This window comes from Scylla paramamosain, chromosome 28 (genome assembly GCF_035594125.1).
Source record: "Scylla paramamosain isolate STU-SP2022 chromosome 28, ASM3559412v1, whole genome shotgun sequence".
In the NCBI taxonomy this organism is placed as follows: Eukaryota; Metazoa; Arthropoda; class Malacostraca; order Decapoda; family Portunidae; genus Scylla; species Scylla paramamosain.
In genome coordinates this window covers 11338470-11353469 of record NC_087178.1, presented here as the reverse complement: position 1 = coordinate 11353469, position 15000 = coordinate 11338470, and the positions used below count along the sequence as shown (strand labels likewise).

Genomic DNA, 15000 nt, shown 5'->3' with positions numbered 1-15000 from the left:
GGAAAAAAAGTGGGATTGAGGAGAAGCGAGAAGTAATCACGTAAAGAGGGAAGGAGGAGGAGGAGGAGGAGGAGGAGGAGGAGGAGGACTAACGTGATGAGAGAGATGGAACTAACACGAGGAAGGGTGCTTGACACGATGGAACCAGGAAGTGATTTTCTCGGTTTGTGATTGTTAGAATACACGTTAAAGGCCCATTCACACACATCAGTGACGTATCACTGTGACATTTACTCTGCCTTGATCTGCCTTGCTTAAGCCAGAAATATGACAGAATATTTTTGCTTTACTGTTTGTACTTTATCATCTTGTTTTATACTGCATGATTCTTTTTCATCATTCCATTCTAGTCTGATTTATTGTACTCTAGTTTATTCCTTTACGTCGTGTGATCCTATTGCTTTGTTCCGCTTCATAATTCTTTCTCGTAAATCATTCTACTTCATTTACGTATTCCACTCGCTTGCTTTTATTTCCCTGTGTTGTATTCCCTTTTACTCCTCGCCTCTGTGCTTTATTCCATTTGCAGAGTGTCTTCCCGCGGCGTGCACAGGAACAGAGAGGACTCGTTGATTGAGAGGAGTCCTTGTGAGAACAGATGACTTAGTCTGTGAATGCGTTTTCTTTTGTTATATGCAATACTTGTACTGTATACACTTGATTTTTCTCGGATTTTCAAATGTTTATTTTTTTATCATTTTTCTCTATAAACAGAATGCATGTGCTTTTTTAATGTCTATTATCCATCTCTCTCTCTCTGTTGGTAATATTTCTTTTCGTAAATGTAAAAGTGCCGGTACATTTCTCCAATTTATATTCTGGCCGTGCTCGTTGCGTCAAGCATTTCGTCGTGAATTCACGGTATTTATTCTATGTAGCTTTTCTTGGATTTATTCTAGCATCTTTTTTTCTTGTCGAGTTTCTCATGCCATATTCTTTGAGCTTCTTTATTTCTTTATTAATTTAATTCATGCTGCAGCGAAAAACTCGAAATATAATTTTGTTCTTAAACCCTTCCCCTTCTCGACTTGGCTTTTGCACAGGCTCCATCTTTTCATTATATACTCTAATTGTAATTAACTTGCCATTATCTTATCCTTTCCCATGTGTAAACTACTAATTCCTTCATCATTCCTGTTTTTATTTTCTCATGTCGCCTCTGATATCTCATTCCTCCCTCTCCATTCTGTTTAACATATTCTAATTCACTCAACTTTCTCCTTTTCATCCACTTCTATATAACATACATATACATCTCTCACTTCTTTGTTTCTCTAATGCATATTCATCTTATTTGTATACATCATTTCCTGTCCACCAGTTACCAGCCTCCTCATGCTCTCCTTTTCCCTTGTAGCCATCCTCATTCATATTCTGTTTTTATTCCCTCCTTATATATATATATATATATATATATATATATATATATATATATATATATATATATATATATATATATATATATATATATATATATATATATATATATATATATATATATATATATATTTTTTTTTTTTTTTGTCTTTTGTCTTTTTACTCCCTCATTCTTTTCCTTTCCTTTGCATCTGTCATTCACGACCATCACTTGGTCTTCCCCTCGTGTACTCCCCTCTAAACACACACACACACACACACACACACACACACACACACACACACACACCTGTCGAGTTTCCTGCGCACGTGACAGGTGTGTGAGTCTCGTCCTGTGACTTTTGAGGGGATAAATGTAAGCAGGAAATAAGATTCTGAAGTCCGATCTTGTGCATCTTGGGGAGGCGTGAAGGGGTCTTTCCCACGCAAATTTTGACTCACATTCACCTGACATGCTCAAGATAAACACTCCTGATTGGCAACACTACTCGTCACTTAAGACAGCGCCAGACTCGGAAAATCGTGAGCCACAGTCGTAATATTGAGACACTGAGGACTCGAGACAGCGCCAGGACGCTTGGAAACCTCTGGTGACTTGGCCTCAGCATGAATTACACACTTCCTTGGCGGACCACACGCCCAGAAACGTACCCAAGACACACACCCTTCGAGAGAGTGTTGCATTGTGAAGCGTCTCGTCACCACTCTCTCCACCTTCCTTCCACGTCACCACCACCACCACCACCACCACCAGTACCGCCGCCAACAGCGCCTTCTGCACTGCCGCCTTACTCCCTCACCTCGCCTCTCTTTTAAGTCATTTTGAAGCCGTAGTGGGCAGAGCAGAGGAAAAGAAGGAGAGGGAGGGGAAAGAGTAGGTGCTAAAGTGAGGAAAGGTGGAAAGAAGAGAAGGAAAAAGAAGAGGAAAAAGAGTTAGTGAGGAGTGAGGACGATGGGAAAGAAGAGGAAAAGTATATAGAGGAAAAGATGCTTGAAATGTTGTGAGATGGTACGAAAGAAGTCTGACAAAACGGCTTCCCAGACATGCATTATCGACACTCAGGTGCCTCCTTTCACCCTCACCTTTCACGGGACCGGCTCGGCAAATCTTAATACAGCTCCTTTTCCCTAGTAGTTCCCTCCTTCAACCGGGTCCTCCTGTCACTCGCAGCAGCAGCAACAGCAGCAGCAGCAGCAACAGCATCCCGCCTCTTCACCTTCTTCGCTCCGGGGAATAAAACACTGAAAGCAAACCGTGCCGCGAGAGGGAAGTTTGTTTGAAGGACTGGTGGCGGTGTTGGTGGTGATGGTGGTGGCAGACGAAGAGATGTGTTGTTGTAAGTGAAAAGAGAGAGAGAGAGAGAGAGAGAGAGAGAGAGAGAGAGAGAGAGAGAGAGAGAGAGAGAGAGAGAGAGAGAGAGAGAGAGCGCGGCTGAGGTTCCTGTTGCATTTTATGGACAAGGAGAAAAGCGAGATGTTGGAGGAGGAGCTGGTGGAGATGGAGGAGGAGGACGAGGAACAAAAGAAAAACCAAGTGAAAAAAAATAAAATGGAAGAGGTGAAGAGATGTTTGAAACAGAGAGTACTGGGAGGCTTCGAGGAGGTCATCGCCCCAGGGAGGAGGAGGAAGACAAGGAGGAAGAGGAGGAGAAGAAGGAGGAGGAACGTAAAGAAAAGAAAAAAAAACGACAGTGGGAAAGATTATAGGACGCTTATTACCAGAAGTGTTAGGTGTGTGGGGCAGCGGGGTGTCTGCCTCATGAAATCATCAATGAAGCCAAGTTGACGAATAGAAATCAACGATACTCCACAGAGTCTAGAAGTCTTTAAAAAAAATTTTAAAAAATCCTGCTAAAAGCCAGATCAGAAGTTAACAACAAAACTTGAAAAAAAATAAATAAATAAAATAAATAAGAAGCAATGCTAGTCTCCCTTGACAGTTAGTCAGACAAGACCTGATCGCAAATGACATGTTTTGTTTCTTTTTAAGAGTGGCGCTGTCTAAGCTGTTTTTTTTTCCTGTAGTGGACTGTATGCGCCAGTACTGATGAGGGTTGCGGTGTGTCTTGTTAGTCTGTTAGAGATGAATGTGTTTTTCTTTATTTGTATGTTATTTGCATAAGTCTTTTGTTTTTATTTGTTTATTTAGATCTTGTTAGTGTTAAAGTAGCTGCCACCAGCCATGGGGTCCAGGCCAGCTGTGGGTTTATTCCATGTTGTCGAGGTAGCATGCTTCTTATTACATTCCCTTGAAAATAGAGAGAGAGAGAGAGAGAGAGAGAGAGAGAGAGAGAGAGAGAGAGAGAGAGAGAGAGAGAGAGAGAGAGAGAGAGAGAGAGAGAGAGAGAGAGAGATACATTTAATTCCCTATCTCAACCTATATTCCTATGGTTATTTCTTTTCCCTTTAACCCAGAATTGATAATGGCAAGGAAATTACATTTCCGATGTCTGTCAGTCCTCTGAGTTAACTAAGTAATTAATTCACACCAAGAAAAATATTATTTTGCATATAAACAAAGTTTATAATTAACAAAAAAATAATGGGAAGCTGTCAACAAAGATCTCTGTCGGCCTTCGCTCTGAGGACTACTTGTTGTTGCTGTTGTTGTTGTAGTTGTTGTCGTTGTGGTTGTTGTTGTTGTTACTGTTGTTGTTGTTGTTGTTGTTGCTGTTGTTGTTGTTGTTGTTGTTGTTGTGATAGAGATAATTGGGGGAAGGGAGAAGCGTCAAGCAAGAGTTTGGACAGCATTAAAGAAAAGTAAGAAAGGAAGTACAGACTTGATAAACTTGTTTGCAATATATAGTACAGACATGATGCTTACACTAGTGCAGAAGGCAGTGGCTATTAATTCAGGTCGCTTAGATTTATGGAGGCCGAATGAAGTGAGCGCGACTCCTTACAGGGTTTTACACACACACACACACAATATATATATATATATATATATATATATATATATATATATATATATATATATATATATATATATATATATATATATATATATATATATATATATATATATACATGAGTACAGCATACTCACATACAAACATACACATACACACACATAAACTCTTACACAGTTGCACTCATACACATATACCTTATACTTTTTTTTTATTTTTCTTTTTTCTTTTTTTCTTTAGGCTACTCGGCACTGGTGCGCTTTATATACACCGCAAATCGTCAAAACTAGTTCCTTCTCCCCAACTACACACCTGTTTTTTAATACACCTCTAAAAGTTTTTAACTTTTCTCTTTACTCAGGCTGTTCTTGAAAATCTTAGGTAGTTATCTAGTTAGTTTTCGGGTTTCAAAACAATAATACAGATTTTCTTTATAATTACAACAAGTAACATTTCATATAGCTCTACACTTTATCTTCAACATCTTGAGAGAGGGAATTTTTACATGGCTTGTATCAAAAAAAATCCTTGGACAACCTTTCGTTTCTTTATACAAGGATCAGCAGCACCAAGCGGAGATTTTTAATTCAAATATATATATATATATATATATATATATATATATATATATATATATATATATATATATATATATATATATATATATATATATATATATATATATATATATATATATATATGTATATATTTATTTATTTATTTATTTATTTATTTATTTATTTATTATTTTTTTCATTGATCCATTTCAATGGGTCGTCAAGCATATATGCACAGTTTTATCCCCAACATATCTATCAAAATGTTATCAAAGTACCAATCCTGTGTATAGAATACCTAACACATTAACATCTAAGGCTAAGCAAATCATAAAGACAGAATTTAATTGAGGTAAAAAAAAAAAAGTCTACATCTGCTCTTGTCTTTCAAATATAATTTAAACTTTAAATAAAAGAGCGTTTATGAAGGAATATAGGTCGGCATGGTTAATCTGGACGGGATTTTGGGTCAGCCAAAAAAAAAAGGATGAATTGAAATCCCGCACGATCCTCCATTCAAAACTCGCGCCCTCTAGATCATCAAGCAAGAAGCAACAGTGTTCAATGTGATAGTGGTGAGCGGTGTAGCGTGGATGTGTGCGTCCATCAATCTTTCGCAGCTACGCCTTTCCGTGAGGCGGCTGGAGCAGGAAATCGCCGAGCCGTGCTGCAGAGAGGTGAGTGCACTCCTGGCCAGGGTGAGGACGAGGCAGTGACGTGTGCAGTGTGCTGTGCTGTGGAATCATGGGATGCGGCGGGAGGGTCAGGCTGTCATGGCGGCAGCCTCTCGCGGTCTTGAGTACTGTATGACCAGGCCACAAAGTTTCATATCCCATATCGTAGTTTCCGAGGGTTGATATGCATGATGGAAACGTGGAATGTGACTTGTGATGATCAGTGAAGCTTTCATGGCGATACTACTACCATGACTGAAAATTAGGGAACTAGGATTGCCCGGTTAGCTCTCCCTCTCTCTCTCTCTCTGGAAGCTTATTTGCACTCACTTACCTGATGGACTGCGTTTGAATGAATGGCCACAGTGAGGGTGCAGTCACAGATAATAGTGATGATGAGCCGGGGCTCCACACAGTTCATGGAGGATAAAACACGTATTTATGGCCAGGCACCCCCACCACCCATGCCTTCCTGATGCGCCCTCCCTATCGGCTGGGTTGTGGGCACGTGTGTGTGTGTGTGTGTATGTTAGAGTTTCATTAGAGTACGAGTAAATGTAGTGCATATATTCCGTTTGGTGCAAAGAACAAGATTTTCAAATTGGAATGATCGTGGCTCAGTGCGACTCACGTACAGAATACTGCGTGACGAGATGAAGCTGCTGAGAGTTTCTTGTGTTGCAGCTTTTATTTTTGTAACACATCTTATTCTCTTTTTTATTACGTATTTCTTCCCTAAGTAGTTAACTTCGTGTTATTTACGTCCAAACATCGAAAATTCAAGCCCCAACTTTAAGCATAATTTATAATGATGAACAGAATGTATTAAATTCTTTTATCCAGAACCTTTCAGATCAAGATATTGATTGACAGCTGCCAGGTACTGTAGGCCACATGTGAATGCTCTCAAAAATAATTGTATTTTTATTTTTAGTAGTTGTAATAGGTGAATAACAAATAACTTGAGGATATACTATTAATGTTTTATTTATATTAGTAGTATAACAGCAGGTATTCTGAAATTTTAGCAAGTATGTGCTGCGTATAAAGCATGAAAAACAGTACAAGACACACTAGATGTGTAACACAGGGCAGAAAATAAAACCAAGGTGTTACTATGAAAGACAGCAGCATTCATAAGAGGCATTTTTTTTTCCCCACACCTGCACAGACATTTGGCAACATCAAGGTGTTTATCAAACACTAATGCCTTACAAGACAGAACACATGGTTAGTTGCATTAAGAGATCACACAAAAGTCATCACTATCCTATAGCATACATATATAATATACAGCAACACCAAGAGACATTGCAATATTAAGAACATAAGAAATAAGGGAAGCTGCAAGAAGTGATCAGGCTTACACGTGGCAGTCCCTGTATGAAATGTACCTATTTCCACCTATCATCCTCATCCATAAACCTGTCTAATCTTCTCTTAAAGCTCCCTAATGTCTTAGCACTAACAACATGATTACTGAGTCTTTTCCACTCATTTACCACTCTATTTGGGAACCAATTTCTTCCTATCTCTTTCTTAAACCAAAATTTTTGAAGCTTGAACCCATTATTTCTTGTTCTATCCTGATTGCTGATCCTAAGAATTTTGCTTACATCCCCCTTGTTATAACCCTTATACCACTTAAAGACTTCTATCAGGTCCCCTCTTAACCCATGTCTCTCTAAAAGAATGTAAATTTAACAACTTTAATCTTGCATCGTAAGGAATACTCTTCATCCCCTGTATCCTTTTAGTCATTCTCCTCTGTACTGATTCTAATAGACCTATATCTTTCCTGTAATGTGGGGACCAGAACTGCACAGTGTAGTCTAGATGAGGTCTGACCAGCGCCAAATATAACTTTAATTTAATAACTTCAGGCTTTCTACTTTTAACACTCCTAAAAATTAATTCAAATATTCTATTTTCCCTGTTTCTGGCCTCTGCATTGCTTTCCTAGACGGAATTCAGAGCTAACTATAACTCCTAAATATTTTTCGTACCCTGAACCTACCAGAGTTTCGTTGTTTATTGTGTACCTACTGTGTGGGTTTCCTCTACCTATGCTAAGTACTTTGTATTTGTTGATAAACTGCATTTGCCATCTGTCCATCCATTCATTCATCCTATCTAAATCTGCCTGCAAGTAGATGGCATCTGATTCTGACATAATTAATCTACCAATCTTTGCCTGCAAATTTACTAAGATCACTACTAATTCCACTATCCAAGTCATTGATATATATTAAAAACAACAGTGGCTCTAATACTGATCCCTGTGGCATCCCACTAATTACATGACCTCACTTGGATTTAGAGCCATTTATTACAACTCTTTGTCACCTGTCGCTTAGCCATGACCTTATCCAGCCTAACACCTTCCTATCTATCCTGTGTGCCCTAACCTTTCTTAGGAGCCTCTGGTGGGGTACCTTGTCAAAAGCTTTACTAAAGTTCAGATATAAGCTGTCGTAACTATCACCATTATCTACTGCCTTGTACACTTTACTGTAAAAACTTAACAAGTTCGTCGGGCAAGACTTCTCCTTCATGAAGCTGTGCTGTGACTGATTTATCAAGTTATGTTTGTCTAAATACTCCTTTATGTTCCTCGCTATTATTGACTCCAATATTTTACCCACAACTGAAGTTAAGCTGACAGGTCTATAATTAGATGGTAAAGTTTTAACTCCTTTCTTAAAGATGGGTACTACATTAGCCTGCCTCCACATTACTGGTACCTCACCTGACTCAAGTGATTTCCTAAAGCCAGAGACTAATGGCTCACTAATAACCTCTGCATTCCTTAAGTACTCTGGCACATATTTCATCTGGTCCTGGTGTCTTGAACTTTTTAGCTTATCTATCTCCTGTTCCACTATCTCCTTAGTTATGAAAATATCTATCAGCTTCTCATTCTCATCTGCTTTAAACATCTGTTCACAATTTGGCATATCCTGCATGATTTCCTGGGTGAAGACAGTCAAAAAATACTCATTCAGAATTTTAATATCTTCTCCCCAGAACTAACCAGCACCCCATGTGCTGCCTCTAGTGGACCTATAGTATCTTTATTCTTCGTCCTGTATACCTGATAAAATCCCCTGGGGTCCGTCTTCACCTGGCTGGCTACCTTTAATTCATAATTGCCCTTGGTAACCTCCTGACTTATAACTAATTCATTACATTGTGGTCCTGAAACCTCTTCACCTACCCTTAATCTCTTATATATACTTCTCTTCCATCCTGTATAATGTTTTAACCTAGTAGTCATCCATTTAGGGTAATTTTTTTTGTGATCTTATTGCTTTATACAGGATGTTTGCTAACTGTCCTATATGCAGTTTGTCTACAAAATATTTATACAACTCATTTACATTTACTTCACCTAACTCCCTCATTTTGGCCCCTTCCATCCTCTCTACTCCCTCATCTACTCACCTCGACCTCACTTCTCCCATTTCAGTATGACCTGACCCTCCAACATACTCACATCTATCTCACCCTCTCTCTCTCTCTCTCTCTCTTCAGCCCCTTCTGGACACATCTTCCCTCCTCTTGTCCTGCACCCTCATACCTCACCTCACCTCTCTCATCCTGCCTTATCTCTCTCAACTCTGACCCAGACCTGACCTCACTCTGCATCTGTTGCCAGTCAACTCCTCTCCTAAAGTCAGGTATTTTAATAGTGTTTTTGCTTCTAAAAGTTTCTTCCCATTTTAATTTGTACCTAATTTCCTAATGGTCACTGTTACCTAGCTGCCTTCCAACCTCTATCTGCATGACTGCTTTCTCCCTGTTAGTATAATATTGTTCCCCCTTGTGGGTTCAACGACTACCTGTTTTAAAAAATTATTCTGAGTTACCTTAAGAAATTCCTCTGATTCCTTGTTACCCACCATCAGGCTCCAGTTGATATTCCTAAAATTAAAATCTCCTATCACACATACCAGACTGTACCTTCCTGCTCTATTTATTTCCTGCCACAGTGAGGTGTTAATTTCCTTTGTACTGTTTGGTGGACTGTACACTACTCCCAGTACTGCTGACTGTGATCCTTCCTTAATATCTACCCATATCGACTTTTTGAATGTACATCAGGAGGTAACAGAGTCAACATAGCAAGGCTACACCACCTAACAGAGAACACAAAGACTTCCATATCAGAACAAATGACATGGCAACTCAGAACTGCATACAACGACAACAACAACAACAACAACAACAACAACAACAACACTAAAGTAAGGATATACAGTGGGCATATGGCAGCTAAAGATATATTGTTAATAACATGTAGCTAGCCAAAGAAAATTTCAGAGAAGAGAAGCATTTATGTCACCACAAAGTAAACATGCAGAATTTAAATAATTTTTGCATATGCTGTAAAAAAGAGCACAAACCTGATGAAACATTATATGCAGGATAAAATACAGCATCCTGAGCTTGGACATGGGACATGCAGTGAGACAGTAGGACATGAGCAGAATTTTTGCAAGAATACAGTGAAAAAAAAAAAACAACTAGAAAGAAATTTTGTGGGCATATCTGTGTACTGTATGCAAATTTACTATTCAACTTTTCATGTTTATTTCTTCCCATTTCCTATTTAAGGATATAAAATACTCGAAGTTTCATTAAACTAAAGCTTTTGGTTAGTTGTTGAAACACATGCAAAGGCAACACAAACTTATGACTGGTAAAGAAAATACACTTTTTTTCCTCATTGGGAAGTGAAAAGGCCACGTAAAATCATAAATCTAATCTGCCTCACTGCTGCTGTCTAACTGATGGCTGGTATCTGACAAAATATCCTTGTCATTTGACATTCATGAGGCTCAAAAATCTTCTTCAGGCACAATCAGTTACATGGAAAAGATTATGAGGTAGAAGTAGTCTGATGCCATCACTGTATCTTCAAATTTAGAGTTAGGAACTGAAGTCAGTGGGTAATCCAAGTCTTAATCTTGTCAAGGAAGTGTGGTCTTGTCAAGGAAGTATGGTTCATCTAATTAATAACTAAGGTAAGGGAACTGAACAAAGACCAGTTGTGCCACAGCACCTGAAGTGCTGTCTTGTTACAGTGTGTGAATGGCACAGTTTCCATGGTGTTCTTGCATTCCTTGCAAATTTTACAGGATTTAGCAATAAACATCATCAAAATGAAGAGTAACTAAACTATTTCAATAATGAAAAGGATCTATGCACCTGATATACATGCCTATACTGCAATAAGGACAGCTTCTTGTGGCAGTAAGCCTACCATGGAATGTGTGTCTATTCTGTTCATTACTTGAAAATCCTACACATGTTGAATTTACCAGTTAGGAGCAAGTCTCATATTTTTGTGAATCATCTGAGAAATGGATCCATTTACCATTGACGGCAAACATGTCAAGATTCCAAGAGAATAACATTGTATTCCCTCTTGGTCAGAGGAAGAAAAAAAAAGTGGTTACTTAAGTATCAATGTCTTAACCCTAATGAACATGTCATCATTCTCACACTCTGCATAATATCAGTCTTTCCCAGATAAAAGGAATAACCTAAAAAATTTCCATTTCTCAGTTCTTTAATCACAAACAAAAATGCATGGTCTCCAAGTTTCAAACTTTTGTCATGTTCACTAGTATCCTTGCCTCCAATAATGGAATCAGAAACCTGGTAAAAATTAAACAAATCTTTGATGATACTCATTACATGAGATATATTGCCTTAAAGTAACTTCCTTTACAGGACTGCCAGAGTTTGTTGCTCCTGCTAACAAAATGTTTCTCAACGAGAAATGCAGTGCTTACTGTAATCCTTTTAGGACTGTGATAATATACTGCTACAGCAAGCTGCCTCCTCCTCTTCCTCCTCGTCCTCCACTGTCACACTAATCAAAGCATATCATTGATGTCCAGTGAAAAATTACAACATCCTGGGAGGCAGGAAATCTGCTGCTCTTTGCATCAATTGCTGTGGTATTGTGCTGGTCTTCCTTCCAGATTGCTGGACTGTCTTGGGTGGTGTGGATGGTGTCCCTGTAAATATGGAAATATGGAATATATTAGCATAACTTTGTGTCATTATTAGCATACTAGTATATGCATTTATTTTCTTGAGTAATGCTATTACCTCTGTTAGTAACAGAATAGGTTAACAACTTTTCTCTTTCTATCTCACCTCTGCCATCTTACACTTTTCCCATACCCACAACAACTGTCCTCTTCAAGTAAGTGATTAACAGTAATTATAAACCTTATATACAGTCATTATTCCCACCACATCTTTTCCTTGCCAAAAACATCTTAAAATACTTGTTCACATTGCTCATCACATCGGTTAACATGCTTGACTCAGATGTGCCGGTTGTGTTTCCTTTCCTGCTGTAAGCCACTTTACCACAATTCAGTCTGTAAAAAGAAGCATTTTGGTAACTGGAAAGCAAGGATTGCACAAAATTAAGTTATAAATATTGTGAAATATTAGTATATAAAGAAATGTATGATTGTGTATGGACAAATGGTGAAAGAAGATAGGATTTGTTAGTAGTGGAGGCAGAAGTTGGTTTATTATATTCTATTTATTCATATTTATATTGATATTCATATTTATATTCATATTATTATTTATTTTTATTTATTTATGTATTTTTGGGAGAAAAAATAACCACATGATTTCTTCCCACCTCTGTTTTTAATTCAAGCTTGATCAAGTTAGATTAAAAGAGAGGAAGGAAGTGGTTCTCAAACAGAACGGTAGATGACGGGAGTAGGCTCTGTAATTAGGTTGTTTGTGCAGAGTCAACAGAGAGCTTGAAAAGAATATTAGACAGATTTATGGATGGGGATGATAGGTAGAAATAGGTAGATATGTTTCATACAGGGACTGCTATGTGTAGCCCTGACGGCTTCTTGCACATTCCCTTATTTTCTTATGTTCTTAGAAAATGGGTTAGATAATAGTGGGAATTATGAGATTGCTGAATGGTATCTGCTAGCAAATATGTATATACTGAAATGAAAGCTCATCATATAATGTAATATAGTACATACAGTATATAGGCTTCAATAAGGTTGTGAATGTTATTAATCAATATTTAGGATCTGTTGTTTAAAAACTATTTCATCATGAATGTCATTTAACCACATTTACCACAACTAAATTAAAAATTACCAGTTATAACACAGTTGTGTAGTCACAGAAATGCTCTGTGGTATGTGCCTGAAGTTCGTTTATCTGCAGGAATTGGAGCTGCGTTGTTCAGCAGATGTGTTGTGCTGCTGGTATGCTTGAGCTCAAAATTTTCAGTGTGGACAGACTGCTTGTGCTCCACACATGGTTTTCCCAAGACTTGGAGCCACTGCAATCACCTGGAATCATATTTAAGTTTTTAAATTCTTACTTAAATTCTGAAAGTATAATGAAAATATTTTCTATAAGATAGATAAATAATGAAAACTTGTTTCATATTCATATTTCAAGAACCAGTAAGGGAAAAGAATTTGCAGCCAGACAGATGCCCAGAAATAGTTTTACCCACTCATGGGCTATGTTGGGGTACACTAGGGTTGCCATATATGAACTATCAAAATTCCGGACACCTTCACTAACACCTGATTATGGTCCTGATATGATACTGGAAAACATGTAAATTAATTAAAAGAAACTCAACTTATTTACCTTTGCATATGGCTGATAATCTTGAATTCCGTTTTTCCACTTAGCTTAGTTGGTGTCTTCTAACTCTTCTTCAACCACTGCGTGTGTTGCTTGATGTGCCGATACATATTTTTCTGTAGATCTTATATTTTTAAGTAGTTCCTTGTTGGACTTTAAAAAGTTGAGGAAGTCAACGCAAGAGGTCTCTCAGTAGTTGTACTGTACAGTCAGAATACCTTTCATTGTATCAACACTCAGCTTGTTCCTTTCCTTCGTCCGCTGACTTTGCATCAGCGAAAAGACTCGCTCCACATTAGCATTGTGGGATGTTACAGCAAAAAAAAATTGTGCAATTCTGAGCAGTTCTGAGTGGCATTCAATATTCTTTGATGCTTCAAAGTATCTGGTCCATTTTTTATGTGCTGGTAATTTACTGAAGTCTTCATCATTCTTGTTCCTTTCTACAAACTGCCTCAAGTTACAAACTTGGTCAAAGCACTTTACATCATCAAGCTCTATTCCCTTGTCTATCAAGTATACAACACAAGGTTCCACATCAGTCCAGTTTGGCATTTCACTCAAGACCATCCACTTGAAACAAGAGAACTCTTCCAGTGGTTTCATCCACTTAGCTAAGTACTCTGAGCATCTGTTGTACAGGTTAACTACTTCAACACAGAACCTGTTACACTCTTCTTCTTTTCCTTCTGTGCGCTTCTGAGTAATTAGTCCTTTAACTTTTAAAGACATGAAATGCTGGTTCTTTCTTTGTGCAAGTACTTTACACACAGACTCCAAATTTGTCAGCACTTCTACAACAGAGTTACTTTCCTTTTCAATTGTTTGAACGTGTGTGTGAAATACAGCCATTAAAGAGTGCATGTGCCAGAGGTAAATCTCACTCATTTCATTTTCAAAGAATTTTTTTATTACTGTTGGTGGTTGCTCTTGTGAAAGAAAGGACTTAAGAGCAGGAAACATCTCTATTAGCCTTGTCATGCCAGGAAATAGTGACAGCCAACGACTCTTACTATGAGAGAGAAGCTTCCTGTACTCAACCTCAGCAAATTCACAATACTCCTTTAGTTTTTCAGAGCGAACTGTGTAGATATGAAAATGCTGATAAATCTTATTGATAATATTTTCAATATCAATATCCATTCTTTCTGCTCCATGATGAACACAGTTATTCAGAATATGTGCTGGGCAACCTACTCCAATCAATGACTTTTCCAACATCTTCAGATTTGCAAACACATTATTCCCTTCTTTGTTACGTTCGAATCCTCCAAACATTGTATTGCAGTTGTCACCTGTAAATGCCACACACTTTTTAGTAAGCCCATGTTTATCTAGGGTTTCTTTCACATATTTGGCAATAGTGTCTGCAGTCTCATTTGGGGTGTTCTTAAACTCAATCAGTTCTGACTGTAAACCACCATTTTTCCAGTCAAAGTACTGAATAATTACAGGAAACAGCTTTAATGCATCGTGATTACTACCATCTGTAGCAATTCCACGGTATACTACTTCATTTACTTTTAGGCTTTTTAAGGCAACATCAACAGAATGAGGTGCAAGCACAGCTTTTATAATAGCTGCTGTCTTTGTTCAAGCACTAGAAAACTTTCTTGCCACCTCAATCAGGAAAAGTTTTTTTTTTTTTTTCAGCAAAACAGATGAACAATCCATGGATGAGAAACTACCGTGATGTTTGACAGTGTGAAATGCATAAGCAGCTTCTGCAGCACTAACATCTTCAGCTTCACTTCCTGGTTTAACAAAATAATGTGTCATCTTCATTGATGAACCCTCTTCCTGCACTGCTCT

At 38.0% G+C, this 15000-nt stretch overlaps 1 protein-coding gene and 1 long non-coding RNA gene across 2 annotated transcripts in view; one reads left to right on the top strand and one right to left on the bottom strand.

The window, feature by feature from the left end:
* Positions 1-5353: 5353 nt before the first annotated feature.
* LOC135114907 (receptor-type tyrosine-protein phosphatase F-like) overlaps positions 5354-15000 on the top strand; it is a 108325-nt gene continuing 98678 nt past the window's right edge. Inside the window, exon 1 of the mRNA XM_064031164.1 lies at positions 5354-5523. The gene's annotated coding sequence lies outside the window, so the exon portion shown is untranslated. The remainder of the gene's footprint in view (positions 5524-15000) is intronic.
* LOC135114905 (uncharacterized) lies at positions 10058-14168 on the bottom strand. Its single transcript, XR_010275702.1, has 3 exons — positions 13192-14168; positions 12685-12881; positions 10058-11921 (listed from the first exon to the last, which is right to left on the bottom strand). It is a non-coding gene; the product is annotated as an uncharacterized LOC135114905 (long non-coding RNA).